The following is an 11920-nucleotide window of genomic DNA, read 5'->3' as shown; positions in this document are numbered from 1 at the left end:
TGGGTTAAATGTAGTCGAAAAGCCAGTGTAAAGAGGACAGGCTGGGAGGGATGGGAAGGGTCCCATGTGGATAAATATAATAGAGAAACCCGTCTTGATAAAGGCTTTGGGCTTTTACTCCTACTGATGCTGCTTGACCCACTGAGTTCCTTCAATAGAGCAGTGTGGTTGGTGTAGCGGATAGTGCAACGCCTTTACAGCGCCAGCGATCGGGACCGGGTTTGAATCCTGCGCTGTCTGTAACGAGTTTGTATGTTGTCCACATGTCTGCAAGAGTTTTCCCAGGGGCTCCGGTTTCCTTCAACCATTGAAAACGTACCGGGGTGTAGGTTAATTGGGTGCACAAATTCTTGGGTCAACGTGGCCTGTTATTGTGCTGTGTAGAGAGCGTCAAAAGAACAAAAGACTTGTTGATCCAAACCAAGGATTTTATTAACTAAAAGACTGGAGCATATCACAAGTAGGTCGACCAGTCCAGAATGACCTGGTCTGGCTAGGAGCAATCCTTTAAGACCTGCCAGTAGGTGTGGCTACACTCTCAGCCAATCTCAGTCATCCTACACTACAATCTGTACATAAACACATTGGTGATAGAATCTGTACTGTCACATGCTGTATGTCTAAATTAAAAAATGTAACACATAACTCAAGGGAAGAGGATGAGAACATCATGATAAAAGTTATTGTCCCTCCATAAATCTTCGTCCGCGAAGCCAAGCCAAAGAAGAAGACAGATACAACAAAATGCACTAACAACAATTAATATAAATTTTAAATATAATAAATATAAAAGATAGATAAATATTTGCAATTGCAGTTCATCAATAATAAAAGTAGTTACAAAAGTGTCTTCTTTGGCTTGGCTTCGCGGACGAAGATTTATGGAGGGGGTAAAAGTCCACGTCAGCTGCAGGCTCGTTTGTGGCTGACAAGTCCGATGCGGGACAGGCAGACACGGTTGCAGCGGCTGCAGGGGAAAATTGGTTGGTTGGGGTTGGGTGTTGGGTTTTTCCTCCTTTGCCTTTTGTCAGTGAGGTGGGCTCTGCGGTCTTCTTCAAAGGAGGTTGCTGCCCGCCAAACTGTGAGGCGCCAAGATGCACGGTTTGAGGCGATATCAGCCCACTGGCGGTGGTCAATGTGGCAGGCACCAAGAGATTTCTTTAGGCAGTCCTTGTACCTTTTCTTTGGTGCACCTCTGTCACGGTGGCCAGTGGAGAGCTCGCCATATAACACGATCTTGGGAAGGCGATGGTCCTCCATTCTGGAGACGTGATCCATCCAGCGCAGCTGGATCTTCAGCAGCGTGGACTCGATGCTGTCGACCTCTGCCATCTCGAGTACTTCGACGTTAGGGATGAAAGCGCTCCAATGGATGTTGAGGATGGTGGAAGCGTTCTAGGAGCCGTAGGTGTACACAAAAGTGTACAGCAAAGATAAAGGTACATAACCAATGTTTTGGGCTTGAGACCTTCATCAAGGTATGAGCAAAATGTGGACAGGCGCCTGAATAAATGGTGTGGGTGGGGGCGGCAGGAGGAGGAGTACAAGCTAACAGGCAGGAGGTAATAGGTGGATAAGGACGCAATCTCACAACCACATACCTTATCCACCTATTACCTCTTGCCTGTGGGCCTGTGCTCCTCCTGTGCCCTTCCCACCCCCACCATCCCAAAACATTGGTTATGTTACGAAGGTGAAGTCAGATCCTTGGTGATTCTGGAATGGTGTTGTGGTTTTGTTGATATGGGGAGGGTCACGACCCTGATAACTGTTCTCTAACCTGTTGATGCCAGACTTCAGGTTCCTGTACCTTCTGGCTGAAGGTAGAGGTGAGAAGAGATTGTGCCCAGGGTGATGGAGATGGTAAAGGAACTACTATTTGTCGAACCTTTGAAAGAAGTTTGAAAGAACGGGCGGCATGGTTGGTGTAGCAGTTAACACAACGCTGTTACAGTGCCAGCGATCGGGACTAGGTTTGGAATCGGGCGCTTTCTGAAAGGAGTTTGTACGTTCCCTTCGTGTCTAAGTGGGTTTTCCCCGGATGCTTTAGTTTCCACCCACAGTTTGAAACTTACTAGGGGAGTAGGTTGTGATTGGATGGGATAGGCTTGTGGGCCAAAAGGGTCAGTTAAAGTGCTCTATGTCAAAATTTAAATTAAAAAGATTAAAAACAGATCCTGGATTTGTGCCTGCAAATGGTTAATAAATTTCTATATTTTGTTATTTGTAATTTTTCATGATTTGAGTGAGCATGACCATCAAGGCCAGAAACTATTGCCACTCCTTCTCCATGAAGGATAACCGCAAACTGGATGAGTGTTTATGAGCAGTTCTGAGTTCATTACTGACGTAGAGACATGAAGTCTAACAGCTTAGATCAGACCTTCAGCCCAACTTGTCCATACCATCCAAGTTGGCAACCCATTTCCCTGTATTTGGTCCACATCCTTTTTGTTTTAACCCCAGATTATTAAATAAATAAATTTCACATCTGCCAAGTGCTGGATAATAGGATTAATTGACTTGAGTTTGTGGAGGTTTGGTCTGACATCGGAAACACTGGCAAATTTCAACAGATGTGTGATGGAAAATGTGCTGACCAGATGCATCATGGTCTGGTATGGGCACACCAATACCCCGGAGTGAAAAGTCCTGCAAAAGGTAGTGGTCACAGCCCAGGACATCACAGGCAAACCTCTCCCCACCATCGAGAACATCTACAGGGAACGCTGCTGTCAGAGAGCAGCAGCAATCATCAAGAACTCACATGGTCTGTTCTCGCTGCTGCCATCAGGAAAGAGCTCCAGGTTCCATAAGACTTGCACCACCAGGTTCAGAAGCAGCTGAACCCTTCCACCACATGACTCCTCAACAACAAATTCAATCAGGGACTCTTTTAAGGGCTCTTACTTTATATATTATTTATTTAATTTTAATTTTTAATTTAGACATACAGCACAGCAACAGGCCCTTCTGGCCCATGAGTCCGTGCTGCCCCAATACCCCAATTAACCTACAACTGTGTCCATTTTGAAAGGTGAAAAGAAACCAAGCACCTGGGGAAATATTTTCTCTATTGCACACTTTGTTTGCTCAACCTTTTTGTTTACAGTTTTCTCTTTTGTATACCTTATCTTTTGTTGAATACAATTATTTTCTGCACTACAAATAAATGGAAATTCTGCCTCACTTGCAAGAAAAAGAATCTTAAGGTTGTATGTGATGTCTTGTAAGTACTCTGACAATAAATCTGAACCATAGACCCATAGAACATTACAGCACAGAAGCAGGCCCTTCAGCCCTTCTAGTCTGTGCTGAACCTTTTTCTTGCCTAGTCCCACTGACCTGCTCGCAGTCTGTAGCCCTCCATATCTCGCCCATCCATGTACCTGTCCAAATGCTTCTCGTGTTAAAATTGAACCCACATTCACCACCTCAGCTGGCAGCTCATTCCACACTCCCACCACTCTCTCAAGAAGTTCTCCCTAAACTTTTCCTCCTTCACTCTTAACCCATGTCCCCTGGTTTGTATCTCACTACCCTCAGTGGAAAAAAGCCTATCTACATTTACTCTGTCTATCCCCTTCAGAATTTTAAATACCTCTATCAAATTTCCCTTCATTCTTCTATGTTTCAGGGAATAAAGTCCTAAACTGTTTAACCTTTCCCTAAAATTCAGTTCATGAAGTCCAGGCAACATTCTAGTAAATCTTCTCTGCACTCTTTCTATTTAACATTGGACTTTGAATATGGCAGGGTCCTGCTAGTCAGTATGTCATTGTGGGCCATATGGCCTGCTTCCATGACTCTGTGACTTGCTTGCCTCTGGTTTATCAGCCTTAGCTCCATGGCTGAAGTATCACGATCTTGATATGTCCTTCTGCTGCCTGGGGCACTAGGAAAAGGACATTCAATGTCCCTTTGCCTTTTATTTCACTTATTGTTGGGGGTGCAGGGTTATGCAAGCGGCATCCCTTTGTGTTCCTTCACCACAGCAGCAAAAGATGATTAATTTTATGCATCAATACACGACAATTGATGTAAATTGAGTTGGCAATTGTGGGACAAAGTGCAGTTCCAACGACGGACCCACCTCCATCTCGCATTCCCACCACCTTGGATCGTGACATCCTGTGAACTCCTGCCCCACAGTTCTCTGCAATGGTACCTTTTCCTGTTGTTCCATGCCAGCATAATATACAAAAATGATCATACTTGCAAAATAGATCTGTCAGTGAGCGGTGTTACAGCAACAACCTTGCACTCAACGTTAGCAAAGTTCAAGAAGGGGAAACCAGGAGGACACAAACCAGTCCACATTGAGAGGTCAGCAGTGGAGAGGGTAAGGAACTTCAAATTCCTCAGTGACAACATAGCTAATGATCTGTCCCGGGGTCTCCATGTTGATGGAATCAGGAATCTAACCATACTCTGTTGGAGGACGTTAGCAGGTTAAACAGCAGCTGTAGATCATTATTGAGTTTGAGGAGATTTGGAATGTCGCCAAAGACTCTTGCAAATTTCTACAGCTGTACTGAGGAGAGCATTCTGACTGGTTGTATCACTGTTGGGTATGGAGGTTCCAAAGCACAGGACAGGAAAAGACCACAGCGAATTGTGAACTCAGCCTATGCCATTATGGGCATCAGTTTTCAATCCATCGAGAGGACATCTACAAGAGGCAGTGATTCAAAAATTCAGCTTCCATCATCAAGGACCCTCACCACCCAAGCCATGCTCTTTTCTCACTGCTACCGGCTGGAAGAAGGTACAGGAGCCTAAAGATGAACACCCAACAAAAACAACCTCTTCCTTCACCATCAGAGTTCTGAATGGACAATGACCCACAGACACTACCTCACTTTTCTGCAATAATTATATTTTTAAATCTTGCACTTGGGATGGCAATTTATAGCAATTTTTCACCTGTAATGCATAATACTGCTGCCATGGCACAACAAATTTTGTGACATGTACGTGAAAATAAACCTGATTCTGAAAATGAACGATCCTTGTCACTCATCAGCCGCAATGCTGTTGAATCATACAGTTTCATTCTTGCTTATCACATAACCAAGGACAGACTTTGTCAAGAAGTAAAATGGGGTGTATCCAAGTTTTAATTAAATCCTTCTCACAATTCACATTGTTGACATCAAAAGTGCCTGTGATTAGGAGTGCCTGGGATAGAATCCAAGAATGCCTTTAGATTAACAGCAATTTAAGACACTGAACATGGCAGTTTGCAACCGAGAGAGCTTTTGCATTCATCTCCATTTGAAATTAAGTGCAAGATTTCTGTGCAGAACTGATTCCTTCAAATAAACCAACAATAATTTCCATTTATATCTAAGCTTTAATGTAGCAAAATTATCCTAATTCACAGAAAAATAAAAATATCCTGACTGAGATACATGCAGAAGAGGTGAGAGTTGTTCAAAAAGGAGCTCTCGAGTAGAGAGAAAAATGCGTGGAGGTTTATAAATTTAAATGTTAGGCAGACAGCACGGTAACAGGCTATTTTAGCCAACGAGTATGTGCCAGTAAATTTACACCCAATAAACCTACGCCCCTAGTACGCTTCGAACAGTGGGAGGAAACTGGAACCCCTGGGGAAAACCCACACAGACGCAAGGAGAATGTACAAACTCCTTACAGACAGTGCGGGATTTGAACCCCAGGCCTGATCGCTGGCACTATAAAATTGTTGCGCTAGCGTCGGCTAGGCCATGGGAGGAAGAAGCAGACGTCAACATTTCCTTCTAACTCATTCAACAAGGGGTTGCAGTGCAAGTACTGTGGAGGAAAACATTGGGCCGACACCTGCCGATTCAAAGACGCTACATGCCATGGATGCATATTTGCTGGGTGGGTTCCTTCTCAAAGTCTGGCCCACGAGAAGACAAAATTTGTTGAAACTTATTCTGATGATGAGGGTACAAACGGATAAGACATTGAGTTTGTTTTAGTTTGAAGGTGAATGCTACTCTACTTTTTTTAACCATACAAGTTTATGCATGTAGTAAAATGGAGGTAGATATAGGAGTTTCCCAGTTGACTATGCAGTGTTTCCATTAGAGGAAACAAATATCATCCTTAGGAGCTCCTCGATTAGCTAACTGTCCTAGTGCGGTACGAAAATTGTGAAACATTCATGCTGGAATTGTTGATTGTGAAAAGAAATCATCCAGCTCTCTTTGGGAGAGATTGGCTTACCAAAATCAGATTGAATTGGGAGAACATTTTGGTGGTTAGGGATCAGGGTAATGAGACCAAATTTCAGCCCAAGGCAACCCCTAAATCACATCATAAAACCGATTGCCACATCTTCTGCCCAGTTGGAGTTAGTTCTAACAAAGTATGACAAATTGGTTGGGAATGAAGGATCAGGCATAAAAAGGGATACTGCTTCAATTAAATGCAAGACAGGTGCAAGACCAACTTTTCAGAAAGTGCGACCCGTGCCCTATGCACTGGTGGAAACTGCAAATAAAGAGTATGAGTGGCTTGTAAATGATGACATGCTGATTCCTGTTGCACAGTGAGTGGGCCTCACCCACAGTTCACATTCCCAAGTCCCAAAGGAATATTTGCATGTGCGATAACTACAAGGGCATGAATGAGGTCATAGAGGATGATAGCTATAAGCTGCCCAATGCTTAAGATTTGTTTGCGAAACTTGCACAAAAAGTACACCAAAAGTATATTTGGTCATTGACCTAGCTGGTGCGTTTAACCAGCTCTTCCTTGATGAAGAGTCAACTGAACTCCTCATGCTCAACACTCATGCTTGGACCCAAACACTTGTGCTTTGGAGTGAAAACTGCCAGTCTTGTTCCAAGTGACCATGGACAAGATTCTGTCAGGCATGGAGCATGTTTTTAGCAATGTCAATGACATTAGGATTGCGACAGATACCGATGACCAGCACATGAAGGTGCTAGCAGAGCTGTTTGCCTGGCTGGACAAACACAATGTGCGATTCAGTTGTGAGAAATGCCAATTTCTGTAGCCGACTGTCAGTTACCTTGGATACATTCTCACTGCTGACAGCACTAAGCCATTACAGGACAAAGCAGAGGCGATCAAAAATGTGCAAAGACCAGAGAATGTCTCTGAACTGAAATCTTACCTCAGGATGATAAATTACTATGGGAAATTCGTTCCAAATCTGAGCTCCAAACTATACCTGCTCTCTGTGCTGCAGCAGCACTCTGCAGAGTGGAAATGGTGCCCAAAATGCGAAGACTTAGATTATGCAAAAAACAAGCTAGCTAGTGACCACTTTCTAATCCATTACAATGCATTGAAGCTACTAGTTTTGAGTGTGGATGCAAGTCCCTATGGACTAGGAGCTGTCCTAAATCACAAATTGGATCACATCGCAAAATGTTTAATTGCATAAGTGTCGAGAACACTGAGCGCTGCTGAAAAAAAAATGTGCAAATAGACAAAGAAGGCTTGGCGATTGTGTTCGCCATGCACAAGTTTCACCTCTACCTTTATGGTAGAAATTTCACTCCTGTTACAGACGATCAGCCTCTTACAAGCATTTTTGGTCCGAAATCGGGGCCTCCCCCCTCTGGCAGATGCTAGTATGCAGAAATGGGCTTTGCTCATCTCTAGCTATCGATATCAGATTGAATATCGATCTCCGTCTCGCAACGCAAATGCAGATCTATTGAATAGGTTATGCCTGACTACTGCTCCTCCTCACCCAGATATGTATGTGCACCAAGCTACTGTAGATCAGGTTCCAGTAAACTGCCCAGCAAATTGCAGATTGAACGAGAAAAAATCAGGTGCTTGCAAAGATGTAGGAACACACCCTGCCAGGATGGGCAAATCAGAGCAAGGATATATCGCTGCAACCATATTTCACGTGTCGACACAAGCTGTCCTTGGAAGATTAATGCATTCTATGGGGTCGACGAGTTTCATTCCAGATGTGCAATGCCAGCACATACTCACTGAGTTATATAAATATCGTCCTGGCATGAGCTGAATGAAGGCTCTCGCACAATCATTCATTTGGTATCGACCAGGATATCGAAGACACAGTGAAGCTCATAACACACCTAAACAAGTTCCATGGCTACTCTGGCCTTGGATCCATGGCAGAGAATTCACATTGACTTCGCCAAAGTCAAAGGTCAGCAATTTCTACTTGCACTGGTCAGCTATCTAAAGTGGCTGGAAGCATTAGCTGCTACCATCATTGAACTGCAAACCCTATTTGCCAATTTTTGATTGTCCTGACAGGTAATAAGTGATAATGGCCTGCAGTTTACATCTGAGGAGTTTGCATCATTCCTCAAGGGTAATGGCATCAAGCACACTCTTTGCCCGCTAGCAATGGTTTAGCTGAAAGACATGTTCAGACCTTCAAGTGGCTGCTTGAGAAAACCTGACAAGAGGCTCCCCATCCAACATCAGGTGGCAAACACATTGTTACTTTACAGAAATACACTGCATACAACCACTGGAAAAACTCCAGCGGAGTTAATCCTCAAGCGTGCTCCGTGAACTCAACTTTCTTTAGTGAAGCCCAGTCTCAAACAGAAAGTAAAGAAGAAACAATTGCAACCAAAGACAAAAGAGATGGGGCGCATCCCAAAAATGCTATCATTTGATATTTATCAATCAGTTAGAGTCAGAAACATGAGGGGAGGGGAGGGAAGGAAAGATGGCTACCGGAGACTAAAGTATCAATAACCGAGTTCCACTCACATATTTGGTTGGAGTACCAGGAAACAATAGAAGAGTTGTTCAGGCAGATCATCTGATTCCAGATTCCAGATGACTCGAGGAGTAATGAACCTGTAGATGACCCGTCTGAACCTCACACACTTGTTGATTTAGATGATGGTGATACAGTCCCAACACTCAGTTCACACTCAACTCCTAATTCTGATCTTAGTGACCAAATCGACAAAGAAATCCCACTCGTAGTAACATGGTCAGGCAGAGTCGTTTGACCTCCAAAACATTATCAACCTTAAGTGCATGGTATTGTATAATCTATGTAATGGTCAGCCTGTGTATGTTCCATTATGTCGTAATTCCAGATTTAAAGTAAGGTCTGAAATGACCCGGTGCTCTCCCTCATAATATAAAAATGCATGCACTGGTAATAAGTAATAATACTCGGTCGTTGAGTGATTGATTGGAATTGAAACAGCAGAAACGAAATCTTTGATCTTGTTAAAATAAGGTACAATATATTGTGTGCACTTGTACCAAGTTGAAAAATGTGATCACATGGTTTCTTGAAGACACATGTCTTAAGAGTTAGAGAAGTCATGATCCAAAAGGGAGGGATGTGGTATCCTATGTCACCATCCATGCTAATGTATTATAAGTATCTCATTACTATGCAATTATGCTAAGTCTTTAACCTCATTGTTTTATGTCAATGATCTGTGGCATAATTAGACTCAAGGAATGTCCACTATAACCATATATGTTAAAAATGTAAGCTCTGTACAGCTATGTCTAAACCGCCTTGGAATGTAACTTGACCACCACTTGGTCAAGTGTGCTATGCGAATAAACCACTTGAGTTATAGATCTCATTCTATCTCTTCATGTGTGCTTTGTCTCTGTTTATTTAACTGTGTATGTTAACTACTGGAACTTCAAATTATAGTCACAGTTTCTCCAATACACAAAAACCAGACTTGAAGAGACTCGACAATCATATCTGCTACTTCTACCACATTCCGCTGACCTGGCTGCTGGTTATATCTTTAATACCTGCACATTCTGGATTGTACTACATTTCCAGGATTTTTAAAAAAAAATTTCTCTAACACGTAAAATGATTCAGATTCTCCCAGCTACTGAGAGCTCCCACATACATTTTGTAATCAATTTAGCATTCAATTTGTACACTGATCTGATTGAGAAAATAACAGACATCTTGAAACCAGAAATGTTTGCTACCACTTTTCCAATGAGAACATATTGTAGAACATTACAGCACAGTACAGGCCTTTTGGTCCACAATGTTGTACCGACCAATAGGAACCTGCTCAACCAACTAACTTCCGTACTTCGCACCCATAACCCCTTATTTTTTGTTGTACACATCTGCCTGTGTAAAAGTATTTTCAATGCTCCTAATGTTTCAGTCTCTGCTACATTCCTGCCAATGCATTCCAAGTGCCCGCTACTTTCTGTGTAAAAGATTTACCCTTGATGTCTCCAGACAGGTAGAAAGAGAGGGGTAGAAAGAAGAATTCCTCTGGTGTTTGCTATTCTCACCCTGGGAAAAAGGGGCTGACTATCCACTCTTTCTATGCCTCTCATAATCTTGTAGACCTCTATTAAGTCACCTCTCACCCATCTTCACTCCAAAGAGAAAACCCCTGTCTCCGATAATCTTGCTTTATAAGACATTCTCCGCAATCCAGGCAGCATCCTTGAAAATCTCCTTGACACTCTCTCCACAGCTTCTATGACCTTCCAGAATTGATCATAATATTCTAACTAGAGTTTTATAGAGTTGCAACACTACCTCACGAATCTTGAACTCAATCCCCTGACTGAAACCATAAGCCTTCTTAACTACCTTATCAATATGTGCAGCTATGAGAGAGCTATGGATTTGGTTCCCAAACTCCCACACTGTTAAAAAATCCTACCATTAACCATTTACACCACCTTCAAGTTTGACCTTCCAAAATGCGTCACTTCACCCTTATCCGATCGCATTTCATCTGCCACTTTTCCACCCAACTCTGCATCCTGTCTATGTTCTGTTGCAACCATGACAGCTTTCTACACTGTCCACGAGACCTCCATTCTTTGTGCAATGTGCTTTGGTGGCAGATTTATGTCATGGCGGAATTTTACCATTGTGAATTGAGAGTAGGAAGTTGAGTGGAATCTACCACAGAATACACAGGAAGTTATTATCTGGAAAAAAATTTAATATTACCTGTTGAAATACCAGCATAATGAATTCAGTCATACACTAATTACATGAAAACTGATGATAGAGTGCATTTTTATAATTTAAAATATTATTCTGAATGACAAAGTATACGGCACAAGGCAGCGCACAGAAAAGAAGATAAATATTTTCATGAGAAATGTGCATTATGCCCATGGTGTAAAGAAACTTCAATTACAGAGTCTTACAGGAGAGACACAGGCCCTTTGGCCCTCTATATCCTTGCAGACTATCTCATCGCCATCTACACCAATCCCACTTCACTTGGACTTGGCTTGTAGCCTACTAAATCTTGGCAATTCTCATACGAAGTGCTCATTGAAACCATGTGCATGCTGGCCTGCACCAACACTAGCGCAGATGCTGCATTGTTCCAAGAGTGCCAGACACTTGATTTTGTTCTTCTGTTTTAGACCGAGGAACAGTGAATGTTTTACAATGGATTGCATCAACCCTTTTGCTTAATGAGCAGATAAATTTAGATTAATGGAGCCAGAGACAGCTTCTGACGTTGGCACCATCAGGCACAAAGCAGGGTTCTTAAGGTGAACGCCATTCTTCCTGATGACCCAGAAAGCATCTGCCTTTTCTGAGATTTCCTGTCCTCAAGTTATCAAATTCTCTGGTGCCTGGCAACAGTGACTCATCCAACAGGCCGAGCAACCAATCACGTTAAAGATGCCCCAAATGTTGCAAAGTGTGATGGAAAGACTACAGTTAAATCAGTACTTTAAGTGATAAATCAAGATGAGAACACAAATGAAATATTATAAATAAATGTTTCTTGTAATCTGTTTTATTTTCAAGTATATCTCAGGGAAAAATTGGAATCCACACACATACAAAACAATATTAAAGCCCAGGGGGCTTTCTAAGAAATAATGATGATTCAGGATTCAAATAAACATTCACATGGAGCATGTCACCAGGAGTTGGACTTACAGGGCATTCAATAAAGTGACA

Source organism: Narcine bancroftii, chromosome 8 (assembly GCF_036971445.1).
Source record: "Narcine bancroftii isolate sNarBan1 chromosome 8, sNarBan1.hap1, whole genome shotgun sequence".
In the NCBI taxonomy this organism is placed as follows: Eukaryota; Metazoa; Chordata; class Chondrichthyes; order Torpediniformes; family Narcinidae; genus Narcine; species Narcine bancroftii.
This window is presented reverse-complemented; position numbering follows the sequence as displayed.